A 14,779-nucleotide genomic window follows, 5' to 3' on the forward strand; every position below is an offset into this window, starting at 1 on the left:
ATTTCTTGGCTAATATTGTTAATCCTAAATACAGAGGTAAAGAATTAACTGATAAAGAAATAGAGATTAGAATGGACTTTGCAGCTACAAAGAATCCAGATTTTCATCCACTTTTGGTTAACTTTAAAGCAGAAGCAGCACCATTTCAAAAGTTTATGTTCCATGATAACATTGTTCAAACTATTAAGCCATGTGATTTGTGGAAATCTCATAACGATTGAGTGAATCAGGAATTACTGAAAGTTGTTGAACAGTTTCTTACTGCAGTTGCTTCATTTGTCGGAGTTAAAAGATTATTTTCATTATTTGGTCTTTTGCATTCAAACATTATAGACTCGGAATTGTAAAAGCAGGCAAATTGGTTTTTCTATTCAAACTATTTAATCAAATAGCATTAGAATCAATGAGTTTAATTGATTGAATCTTTGAAAATTTGTAAATAATCAACATTAAAAAAGATTTTTTCAAAGTTTTAAATTAATTTAGTAATGATTACATTTTATTTAAAAAAATAATTTTAGTAAAAGTTTATTTTTTCAAAATGTATTTTAAATAAAAAAAAATCAGATTTTAATCAAAAAAATCTGATTTAAATCAAAAAAATCGATTTTTTTGATTTTTTTCAAAAAAATTGTGATTTTTATCAACCCTGTGACAATTAGAAGTTGGTTATTATTGGCTTGAAAAATTAAGCAATTAGTAATTGCTTTGAATAAACTAAATCATCATAACATCATCATCATCATCATATCATCATCATCATCATCATCATCATCATCATCATCATCATCATCATCATCATCATCATCATCATCATCATCATCATCATCATCATCATCATCATCATCATCATCATCATATCATCATCATCATCATCTATGTATTAGTGTCCTACATGCAGATACCCAATCATCTGTAACTTTACTATCTTATATCAAATTGCATATTATTGATGTATAAACTGCTCTTTTTTTTACCCCAATAAATCTTTTTAGAATATTTATTACCTGGCAATGTACTATCAGTAATTTCAAGTACAATCGCATTGGGAAGTAGTGACATTTACTAAAAACCCCTATCTCCTGAGAGTTATATTATTGGGGTAAAAAAAAGAGCAGTTATACATTATTAATGCAATCCATAAACTAATATAAATCTTAGAAAATTAAAAGAAAAAAAAATGTAAGGAATTGCTTAACTAATAAATACTAAACTAATAATTATATGCCACTAAAGTAAAAAAAAAAGTAGTGACATTTACTGATACCCATATCTCCTGAAGCTTTCAACATCTTTAGCAATACACCAAGGGTCCAACACTTTGTGTTAAATAGAAATTTTCGATGACTGTTGGCTAATGATCAATAAAATAAACTTCAAATCATGAAAGTTTTACTTTATTAAAACCATATTTCAACAGCCAGCAAACTAATTCAAGTTGATGATAATGATAAAACTAAAGAAAAATAAGAATATAACAAAAAAACTTGTAAAAAAAATATAATCAGAACATAATACATTCAGTACCTAACTAAACTAGTTTGAGAAAAAAATGGTACAGTAAATCCACATTTTTCAGCCTTTGTATTGGTAAACCTAAAAATCTAATCAATAATAAGAGAATATAGCAAAACATTTAGGAATGTTGTTACAAGTAACTGAAAAAAAGCCGTAAAACTACTTCAATTTACCAATTAAATCTAACCAATAATTTAATTAATAGATAATTTCAACAAATAATTCAGAAATAAGACTTCCAATCATTCAAATTCCATTACATTCATAAATTATTAATACTACTCTGCAAAAACTCTAAACTAATTATTTAGAAGCCAGATTATTAATGCAATCCATAAACTAATAAAAATCATAGCAAATTATAATAAGAATAGAAATTGTAACTAATAAATCCTAAACGAATAATTATACCACTTAAGTCATGAAAAAAAGAACGCTAAACTCTATATAGAACTAAACAGATTATAATATGCTTGACTCATACTTTAAACTAACCATTTGCAGCTAATGAAAAGTAAAAAAGAACTCTAAACAAACTCTAAAAGTAAACTGATTATAATATGCTTGACTCATTCTTTTAACTAACTATTTTCAGCTGATGTAAAATAAAAAAGTACTCTAAACAAACTCTAAAAGTAAACTGATTATTATATGCTTGACTCATACTTTTTACTAACTATTTGCAGCTGATGTTCAGTAAAAAAGAACTCTAAACAAACTCTAAAAGTAAACTGATTATTGTATGCTTGACTCATACTTTTTACAACTATTTGCAGCTGATGAAAAGTAAAAAAGAACACTAAACTCTATATAAAACTAAACAGATTATAATATGCTTGACTCATACTTTAAACTAACCATTTGCAGCTGATGAAAAGTAAAAAAGTACTCTAAACAAACTCTAAAAGTAAACTGATTATAATATGCTTGACTCATTCTTTTAACTAACTATTTTCAGCTGATGTAAAATAAAAAAGTACTCTAAACAAACTCTAAAAGTAAACTGATTATTATATGCTTGACTCATACTTTTTACTAACTATTTGCAGCTGATGTTCAGTAAAAAAGAACTCTAAACAAACTCTAAAAGTAAACTGATTATTGTATGCTTGACTCATACTTTTTACAACTATTTGCAGCTGATGAAAAGTAAAAAAGAACACTAAACTCTATATAAAACTAAACAGATTATAATATGCTTGACTCATACTTTAAACTAACCATTTGCAGCTGATGAAAAGTAAAAAAGTACTCTAAACAAACTCTAAAAGTAAACTGATTATTATATGCTTGACTCGTACTTTTTATTAATTATTTGCAGCTGATGTACAATAAAAAAGAACTCTAAACAAACTCTAAAACTAAACCGAGAATTATATGATTAGCTAAAAGTTTTTACTAACTATTTTCAGCTGATGTAAAACAAAAAAGTACTCTAAACAAACTCTAAAAGTAAACTGATTATTATATGTTTGACTCTTACTTTTTACTAATTATTTGCAGCTGATGTACAATAAAAAAGAACTCTAAACAAACTCTAAAACTAAACTGAGAATTAAATGATTGGCTAAAAGTTTTTATTAACTATTAGCAGCTGATGTAAAGTACAAAAAAACTTTAAACAAGCTCTATCTTTTGGTGATTTGTTTGTGGTATTAAATGTTAACGGGCCTATTAGTATTGAGAATATTACAAATTTTGAAAATATTAAAAGAATTGAAAAATTAAAAAATAATAACACTTAATAATAATAATAATAATACATTTAATAACAGTTGGGAACATAATTAAACACAATTTGGCAACCCAAAAAGTATTAAAACTACATACAAATATTGCTACTTAACCATTTGCAAAAATGGTTGTAAAACATTTAAAACAGATCAGATACAAAAATATAATAATAAAGTAAAACATTTAATACCAAATAAAACAAAATAAATTATAATTGCACATCATTCTTAAAACAATTTAGCAAAAACGACAAAACCAGTATTTTGATTTAATAAACCAAGCCTCTTTCTTGCCAACACATTTTTTGTGAAACCACAAAAGGCAGGAATCACATGCTATTGAGCACCCAACGTCATTGCCCACGGATGTACTTTTTTGGCACACTGCACAAGGCCAAATTCGTTGGTGAGACTTGATATCAATTATTTCGTGGAGCACTTTCCACCCATCTGAAGTAAAATATGATTGCAGAGACAAAAGAGATCCAAGTGCACTTTCATCAAGAATTGCTGAAGAAATACAATTCACTCTTTTTTCTATACAACTACTCTGTATAAGAATGCCAGAAAGAGCTTTCTGGACATCATCCGGTTTCAAAAACCAACCCAGCATCACTACAACAAAAATATATAACTAGTATTATTAGATTGGCAGGAAGCAAAACGTTTGCTTGTACATTAAACTTAGGAAATATCAATGAATAAAATAAACTACAAGTTGTAGTCTACAAAATAGGTTATACATACTAGCATGTCTTTTAGACGGATGAAGTTTCAAAAAAGGTACCGGCCCTTCATACAACTGGCGTTGTCGTTTTTTTGGTAGACCAATAATGGGTAAAGTGGAACCTTTAGGACGCCCGCAGTGTATAACATGTTTAGGCATATGAATCCGTGCCAAGCGAGAATCTACAATAAAATATGGTTCTTGAAGTCTAGAAATAATTTACTTCTTGTTTTACATATATTATTCTAAACACATAGTTACAAGAACATCGCAACAAATCTATAATTTAACCTGCATCTGGATCACTCCTCCCAGATGTCAACTCTTCTTGCTGATATGGTGCTTTTTCTGCAATTTCAGCTTGCTCTGATAAAAAGTTGTTATTTGCTGTACATCTCAATGAATTTATTGAATCTGTGTAGGAAACATTGTTAGATGCACTCATTATAGAAGTATTTGTTGAACAAATACTAGCTGATATGGTTGATACATCAATACTAATAGGTGAGTCAATTAAATTACCTGTTCCAACTGCAGAAAACGTTGTTAAACTAACAGCATTGGAAACAACTAATTTTACTGGTAATGATGATGCTCCTGTTTGTTTAGATATTTTTTTAGATGTTACTAAATCATCTTCTTCAATAAGTTCATTAACTACCATGACCTTTCCCTTTGCCCAACCTTTACTTAAAGCTCGCAAAAGACTGAGGCGTTGTTCAAGTGTCTGACCTGTGGATTCAGATACAAGAGTAGCAAGAAGTGATATCTCTTGCACAGCAAATTTAAACTTCTCATGCTGAGAATACATTTTTACTTTTTGAGTAACATGAAAATCTACAGTTGCAGACTTTTCAACCATGACTGGGGTACCAAAGGCTCTTTGATGTCGACAATAGTACTGTAATGTCCACCTCTCGGAACACAACTCAGTATCAAACAAATTTATCCCAAGCATCTGGCGAGCTGCAAATATGTGACGACACGGTAAACTCATTGACTTTTGAAACATACAAGAACAAAAATTTGAAGTCACTGTATGAACACCTTCATGGCTGTTCGCTATGAATTGGCCATGTTCTCCTGGTAATAATGTAACTTCTTTAAGCAAGCTCATCTGCTTTAGAACATGTCGACCAGCATACAATGTCAAAACTTTTTTATAAGCTGCCTCAGCAGAATTGGGATCAAATACATCAACAGAAACTTTTTGCATTTGGAAAATTGTCTTATGATCCCTTTCATTACGCATAGATGTTAAAACAACATAGAATTTATCAAGAAAGTCTTCTAAGGAGCTATTACAGTCAATAACTTCTTTTAACTTTCCGTTGAAATTTTCCAGGCGGTTATTGGTGCTATTCATGAAGTTTCCACTGACAAATTTCAAACCAAAAACCCACTCATCACGAATATTATGCCAATTGTTGTTATAATAATCTATAACAGTGGAAGGAGCTGATGAAACAAATAGTCTAAACAATTCGTCATAATTTTCCTCTGAGGTTGCATAAGCTAATTTCTGAATAAACTCTAGAGATGAAATTCGTTTCCCACTAGTTATCCCAAGTTTGACAGTTGTAATTTCACGACTAAAACTTCTGAAATACAAGATAATGTTGGCATCTCAGAAAACTCAAAATATGTAAGATTCTGTAAATAATTGAACAAATTTAAAATAAATCCTAACTCAAATCTGAACAAGAAAATATTCCTTAATCAAATAACTAATCATATATAAACAATGATTATTACCACAGAGTATGAAATAAACAGAGTAATAGAGAAACCCCTGGAAAAGCACCACGTAATACGTCTCTCTCTGACAAGTCTTTATCTGTCATGAATACACTTGTCTTTGGCCAAGAAATATTATAACTCTTAAATCTTTCAATGAACCAACTAAAAATTATGTACAAAAGATTTCATAACTTTTAAACAATCTTTTTTCTATGTATATATATATATTTTTTTGTAAGAATTGTGTGTGCGTGTGTGTGTGTGTGTGACTCAAAGACACCTAATACTGTCAGATTGTTTTATTTAATATTGATTTCATCTGCTATAAAGTAAACAAATCAAAGCCAGATATAGTTAATAAATCATACCTCAGAGATGCAGCATCTTCACGTGTAAGCAAACCTACAGCAGCTATTTCACTTTCACCTATGAAAAATACTTCTAGTAACAAGCACATTTCAAAAATCTAACAAAAAAAGCACAGCAGTAACCAAATTCAAAATTAGTTACTAAAGTTATTTAAAGAAGGAATCAAAACTTACTAGCTCCATCTTCACATAGCAGAATATATACTGGCAGACGAATTTCTAATAATTTATAAGTTGCATCCATGCATAAAAATTCAGGAAATGCATTGTAAGCACGATGCATTGAAGTATCTTGGAAGAAAAGCCCTTTTAAATTATCTTCTGCATCTGTTAAAACATCTACGTTAGCATCTAAAACGCATATATATATATATATATATATATATATATATAAACATATTTGTATATATATATTTGTGCATATATATGTTTATATATACGTAAATGTATATATATATATATATATATATATATATATATATATATATATATATATTATATATATATATATATATATTTATATATACATATATATATATATATATATATATATATATATATATATATATACATATATATATATATATATATATATATATATATATATATATATATATATATATATATATATATATATATACATATATACATATACATATATATATATACATGTATATTTATATACATATATATATATACATATATATATACATATATATATACATATATATATATATATATACATATATATACATATATATATATATATATATATATATACATATACATATATATATATATATATATATATATATATATATATATATATATATATATATATATATACATATTTATACATTTATATATGTAATAATATGAAAATCATAAAATGAAAACAATGATAACTATAATTCTTTACAAAAAATGTTTTATGACTTTCTTACTGTATTTTTCTTTTAAAGTCTTAACAAAACTTGTTAAATTATTTCGTGTATCACTTTTGTGTGCAGAAGCAGCAATATTTAACAAGTCACGAAGAGTTATCATTTTGCCAGTCTCCTTTGACAATTCATGTTGAAGTAGCTTTTTGTTAGCTTTTAAGCGTAACAAGTTTTCTGCTTTTGCAATAGCATAATTAGGAAATCTTCTTTGATTTGGTAAGTGCTTATACAAAATCTATTTTTAAAAGCAATTATTTTATTCGTTATAATCAAAAAATACCGACAACATATAATCTAATATGGTTTCTAACCACAATACCTTTCCAGAAAATGTCAGTCACAAAATTTTTTCAAATAAATTGCAGGATATTTCAAGAATTTAATTCACATATTTTGAGGATATTTTATCATAAATGTTATAAGTAATTATAACTTACTTCAGATACTTCATGATTATGTTCATTGTTTAACTCTTGCAAAATTAATGTTTGCCCATCTTCTGATACTTTAAAACTTAAGAAGAATGGACACTCTTTTTTATAAGTTCTATAATAAACATGATCAAAATCGGTTATTTTTTCATGAAATAATATGCTATCCTTTGATGAAGTAAGGCATTTAAATTAGAACATTGTTTATTTCCTATGCATAAATAAGTTATCAATTTATTTTTTAAACCTTTATTTATAATAAATTCTTCATTAATAGTAACAAAATTATAAAATAAAAAAAGTACTGACGAAGTTTGACGTTTTCCATTGCCTTTATTTGTAAATTTCTTTCCACCATGTATGCAACAATACTTAATATAGTAATACTTTATCTGTGGAGCTATTATAGCAGCTTTTCTTGGAATGGTTTTTCTAGCAGCTTCAATTGTTTTGGCGTCACGAAAATGAGAATCTTCATATTTCTTAATAACTGATTTTCTTAATAACTGATAATCTTCAAATGATAAAAAAGTATCTTTGCATGCAAAAGTAGTTGACATCTTTTAAGTATGAATGAAATGAAGTTTTTCAAATATTTTCCCAATGATTGGAATTTAAAATATATGAAATCGGAATTTGTTTTGACACGTGACTTTTTCAACCAATAAACGGGCTTCCGGCACTATAAGCAAATTTCGTTAAAGTGCCGACTTTCGGCACTCTATCCACGGCCTATAAAAATGGATGAATATTTAAATCATTTAAAGATGTTTTTATATGTATGTAAAATTTACGATCAAAGTATTATTATAATTATAAAACTATAGTGTGGGCCAGTATGTTTTGGTTTGTATAGTCAAAAGACAATGTTGTTTGTGTGAATGAAAATCCATCAAGTTGAATAAAAAATGGTTTTATCCATTGTCCAAATTGAAATGTGAAATTTGCAGTAAAAATTTGAAATATAACACAACAGTTGGTTGGTATAAGTTTAATCTAAAATGTGATAAAACTAAAGGTATTTTAACCTATTATATATAAATGATTATAACATATCTATATTTATAAGTGTAGTATTAAAGACCATTTAATCTTTGTCAAATCTTATGTAAAGTATTTATTATATTTTTTTTTGTTAAGGATTGGTATAATAACATCAGGTAAAGTAAGAACATATGATATTTTTGTTTTGCCTTTTTTTTTTTTTTTAATATTTTGCTGCATTATTAAAATAAAATAAAGATGGCTTGCACAATAGAATATAGAAACTAAAGTATACAATAAAGTCATTTTTAAATATATTCACCTTATTTTGTCATGTACATGTAATGCTCAGCCAGAGAGAGGAGCCAGTCAATGAAAATCTCTAAAAAAAAAGATTTTTTTTGTTTAATGTATTATTAATATCAAGCTGTTCAACTGTAATGGAGTTTAAATTTAAATAAATAAATAAAACACATTCTGGTTATAAAATGCATATGTAATTATATAAACACTATGAAAGTAGCAAAGAGTGTAAGTTATGACTTTTTTAATTAGCTTTTATTACTCTGCCATCATACACAATTGACTTGGATATGTCAATATTATACCATTCATGACAACTTATTTCATAAATAGTATTTATAAAAAAGTTAGTATTTAAAAAAAAAGAAAAAGTTATTAAAAGTTGCTAACAGCATGCTCAAATTAGAGCTATCTTTTTTGCTGTTTTGAAGTCTGTTGATAAGATAAAGATATCTTATAAACAGACTTCAAAACAGCCAAAAAACTATAAAAAAAGAAGAAAGAAAGTAAGGGAAAAAGCTCTTTATAAACAGCTTTTTATCTAACTTCTTTTTTTTTTTAATATTTCAATATACCCTTGAGTATCAAATCACATTTATATAGACTAGTCTAAATCGGTTTGTCTACTAGCTCTAACCTCTCAGTTGTATTCATGTCTAGTTTTTCAGATCTTAGTTAAGATTTGGTTTATTACATTTTTTTTTTTGCCATGATTTTATTATTTTTGTTAATTTGTGATTTGAGTATTTCATTAATTTAATTTATTTGTGATTTGATTGTACTTTTAATATGTTTATTTTTTTATTTAATTTATTTTGATTTCACAGGTTAATGGCAAATAAATTAAAAACAAAGTTTAACTTGACCAGATCTAAAACAAAACGAACAGAAGAGAATGGATTTTAAATATTTGCATTTAAATATTTATTGGTATGTATATTTTAATTCTTTGCGCTGCTCCAACCAATATATATATATATATATAATATATATATATATATATATATATATATATATATATATATATATATATATATATATATATATATATATATATATATATATAGATATTGGTATATATATATTTATATAGATAGATATAGGTGGATAGATATATATATATATATATATATATATATATATATATATATATATATATATATATATATATATATATATATATATGTATAGATATTGGTATATATATATATATATATAGATAGATATAGGTGGATAGATATATATATATATATATATATATATATATATATATATATATATATATATATATATGTATATATATATATATAGATAGATAGATATATAGATATAGGTATATATATATATATATATATATATATATATATATATATATATATATATATATATATATATATATATATATATATATATATATATATGTATATATACATATATGTATATATAAGTATAGTTAATTACAGGTATCTTGATCCTCTTGAGGACCAAAGAAAATGGTTTGACTAAACGATTGTTTGATTTAAGCGATGTATAACTGCCTCCAAGGTTTGTGTTATGTGTGTATATGCGTTGATGTTGATGTGTAATGTATCTTTATCCAAAAAGGTTGATATCTTGTTCAATAATGAAGTAAATTTGGTACGGATCAGTAATGAGTTCCCCATTATTTGTCACTTAATGTTCACATTCGCTTGTGAACAATTTGAAGTATAATAATACTTATACAAATGTACCTTACTTTAAAGATATTTTTATTTAGATACAGTTACCCGATGTGCCTAAATAAAAAGACACAATGCACAAAGATATAATTTAGACTGTTTGAAGTTTGCACCATATTGATTGAATCGTGGAAAACGTGAATCAAATCAAAATGAGTCTGATGACAAAAGGCAATAAAAATACAGATGAATTTGATATTGATGATGACGATAACGATATCACGATTTTATCAAGATCGTTTTAAAAATAATTTTAATTTTGTATAAGTTTTCGTTCAAATAATGTATAAATTATTTTTTTGGTTTTATTTGCTTTCAACAATTGCTTTTCAATTTCTATAATTTAGTTACCTGCGTTAAAAAAAAATGGTACAGGGCAGATTATTTCTAAAACTATAACAACAGTTAGTATTATAATATAAAATTAACTAATAATACTACTAATAATAATAAGTGAAAGCTGTAATAATTGAGAACAAGATGTGCAGTACATTAGCATAAGATATTGTACTATGACAGCTATTATAAGTTTATGAAGAATTATTGTTTCTATTCTCACTCGCAATAATATTGTACAAAAAATAAATGTTTTTCAGATTAAAAGAGTCACGGCGCAAAAAGCTGTATTTCAAGTTTTATAAACTGGTATATAAATTTTTATTTTTTTGGTGCCCCAAGAAGACCTAACGGTCTTGTCACAGCACCGCGGAAGTGCATTTAACTAGGAAGTTCAAGCCTTCTTCCTTACCGTGACGCGAATATATGTCCAGAGTTCTTTTCGAACCTGGATCTCCTGCTAAGCAAGCGCTCCTACCACTGCGCCACGGCCGCATATGAAGTTGGTTGAATCAACTAACGTTGATCTAACTTTGATTTTAGGTTTGTTTTTAACGTTGCTCTAACGTTTGGTTTTAAAGTTGATTTGCGTTTCCATTTTAACCAAGAATTTCAACGGTTTTTCAACGTTGTTTCAACTTGGATTGCGTTTGCTGGGTAATGTTTTATCACTGCGAAATCATTTTATCACGGCGTTTATCCATTCGCTTTTTTATCTGTTTTAATAAATTTTTACTTATATTCGTTTGTAACTTTATAAACATCTTTAGCGGTCAAAAGTTGCAGAAGTTTTACTCAACTTCTTTATTGCAGTTTCTATCAGTAATAAGACAATTAATAGTTCTTCTAAAGTCTCTTCTGAAATCTTTTGTTGCTCTAATTCATTTAAAGTTTTATTTACAGGACCCTTTTCTTGAAGGAATCGTTTGAACATGGTTATCAATGAATTTCACTGAGTTTTAAAATCTAACATCAACTGCAATGTCATGCCTGCTTGTTCATTAACATATCCTTGTAAAATTTTGTTTTTGACTGAAGAGAATTTATCATTTTTATAATTCTTCTGAGATTTTTTATAACTTCTTGAAAATCTTCAGTGAGATCTATGATTTCAACGTCTTCCTTCAACTTACAGATTATGTTCACAGTTAGCCTTAAATAAATTTAGGTTTTCTGAATTGTGTCCAAATTAATTTCAACGTTTTCTGAAAGAGTATATTTTACTGATCACTATGTTTGTAGTCCACCAAATCAGAAAACTCCTATTAAGTAATTATGGCATTTTAAAGATTTTATCGCGCCTTTTATTTTGCGGCTTTTTGTACAAGTGTTTTGCTTCATTTTTTGGTCTGCCATATTTTCATTCAAAATTTTATTGTAAAAGTTACAGACAATTTATTGGAAATGAATAGTACAGATTATATTGTGTTATATTACATAGTTTAAGAGTTATAGTTAAGAACTTAATGCCCTTACTAAATTATGTCTATAATTAGAATTATTTGCGGACACCTCGTACCGGTTCCACGAGGCAGTTTGGAAGAGGTAGTGAGCACTTTTTCCTGATTGCTCCGAATAAACTCCAAGGTCCATTTTTTTTTGTTTTACAGAATTCAGATACATGATTAAACAGGATATGAAATTTTGGTGTTAAAGTAATATCATGTTCCAACATCAAATTTTTATAGCAGGCTTTTAAATTTTCGATATAAGTTTGAAAGTTTTCATCAAGTCCGGATCCAAAGCAAGACTCAACAACTAAATTTAACAACCTAAAGCATTCTCCAAAAGACTTTATTTAATTTGCAGCTTATCATTAAAGACTTCCCACTTTTTAGGAATTTTTCGAGAAGAATTTCCATTGAATTTTCCACTATGCTGACCAGTCTTAATAATTTGCAACTGTTCGTAAATCTTGTTCATATTCATTCCCGACCAAATCCCCTCCATGTTATCCATTACATGGTTGACAGTTCCCTCTATTATATGAAGCTCCGATAAACCAAGTCTATCTACAAGAAATTCAGAGGGGTTTCCATGTACTGATACAGGGTTTATACAATTCCTAAAATGTTGTGCACACTTAAGTTTTAAACCAGATTCTTTGAATTTTGTATAGTTGTTTTGACAGCTCTCGAGAGTTCTGTATGGAGCATTTGTCCAAGTTTCTCTTCCATCCCACTTACATACATAACAGGGATGAATTGAACTGCTACTTGGACATATACCTGTCAGAATTTGAAGTTTTATGTCGCATACTCCAATGTGCTCAACTTTTTCAAGATTTAATTTTTCAAATAATATTTTAATGTTTAAATATCTTACTGGGATTTCTGGAGCTACCAGAATAAGAAATGAAACATTTACTGACGAATCTTTAAATAGTTTTTTTAGACCATCTTTATATAAAGACCTGCAAGCTGTTACCGGTTTTGTTTTAAGGTAATCTATTTCAACTTTGCCGTAATTTTCAAAAATTTCATTGAGGTCAACTATATTTAAACAAAATTTGATAAAACCACTTCCCCGTCAACAATAATTTTTAGAAACTGATTCTTAGAATCAACACATTTAAGATCCAGCAGTAGTTTAACAAAAAGAGTAACATCATTGCAGTACGCTACTGTAATACTTTTATATTCCAAAGTTTTATCTTTGTATTTAAATTTAAATAAAATATATTGTTCGGTAAATAATTGGAGAAGATAACTGTCTAAATCAGAGACACAGTCTTTCAGCACAGGTTCTACAGCGTTTCTTCTTTTTTCAACAACTCTGTAATTATTAATTTTTTTATATAATAAGTTTTACTCCAAACATTGCATCATTTTATTGTGCAGAATTAAATTTGTATTATTCTGAATATAAAGAACATTTTAGCGAGTAAAATTGGTTGTTTTTGGAGTATTCTCAGAACCAATAGATAGTTTCAGTTTACTACCTCCTGTCTTCAATGAAATGGTGTTACCCCTTTCACTACATAGCTTTTCTTTAATAACGTGAGAAGTCATTTGTTCCTTGGCATTTAAATAAATTACAAAACTATGGAGACTGAATGAAAAAGGTTTTTACAACTTTACATTGTTCAAAAGATTATAGGTTCAAGAGCTAACAAAGGTTTTTTTAAGTTAAAATTATTATCTTTGATTTATTATTCTTAACATTTCTTTCACTTATCTCTCTATTAGTAGCGCAAATTAATACGGTTTTTCTAATACCTTGATATCCGGATGCAGCTGATATGTTATTTCTGAAAGAAAAAAAAATTACATTTACGAACTTATTTTCTATAGAACATGGTATACAACCTTTCACAGTCAAATAATCAAAGTTATAAAAACGTTTTCTACCTAAGCGTTGTTGCATTGCATTTATGATGCAATCCTTTTTTAACTTTAGTCAGACAAGAATTACACCGCGGACTAAAAGCTGCCGTTTTAAAAGTCTTTATACCAGATTTTTTCTTGGGTATCCTTCGCTGCGTTCTTGCGATTTTGCATATTTTACAGCTGCAAGGATTTAGCTTCCTGAAATTATATAAAAAATTATAGTTTTATATTTCTTTACAACAGATATACAAATAAAATAACATTTTACCCATGTTGTGTTTTTGCCGGTATAGTCATCTTTGACCAGTCAATGTCAAAATTAATTTTCTGCTTGAGATCAACAACATTTGTTTTTTCAACTATACCTCTACACCTTAAAAAGATAAAGATATCCTAGTACCAAGCAAAATGAGATTTGATTCATTTATCAAATCTTATTTCTTTATGTTCAAAAAGGTATCCAATTTTTCAGTTATGTGAATGGTTTTACATTTATGACATATATACTTTTTATATATATTTATTTAGTTAAAAATCATTAAGTATACCAACCTCGGACACAATCCAGTAGGGTATCGATCATCAGCAATTTTATAATCTGAAAAACAGCTCTAAAATTTAGAAATTATATGTCTTTGGCTGTTTATT

The 14,779-nt window shown here is 27.1% G+C and overlaps 1 long non-coding RNA gene across 1 annotated transcript; it reads left to right on the top strand.

The window, feature by feature from the left end:
• The first annotated feature begins 8,169 nt into the window (after nt 1-8,169).
• On the top strand, nt 8,170-10,760 carry LOC136088968 (uncharacterized). Its single transcript, XR_010642673.1, has 3 exons — nt 8,170-8,476; nt 9,573-9,675; nt 10,209-10,760. It is a non-coding gene; the product is annotated as an uncharacterized LOC136088968 (long non-coding RNA).
• Nucleotides 10,761-14,779: the final 4,019 nt, after the last annotated feature.

This window comes from Hydra vulgaris, chromosome 12 (assembly GCF_038396675.1).
Source record: "Hydra vulgaris chromosome 12, alternate assembly HydraT2T_AEP".
NCBI lineage: Eukaryota > Metazoa > Cnidaria > Hydrozoa > Anthoathecata > Hydridae > Hydra > Hydra vulgaris.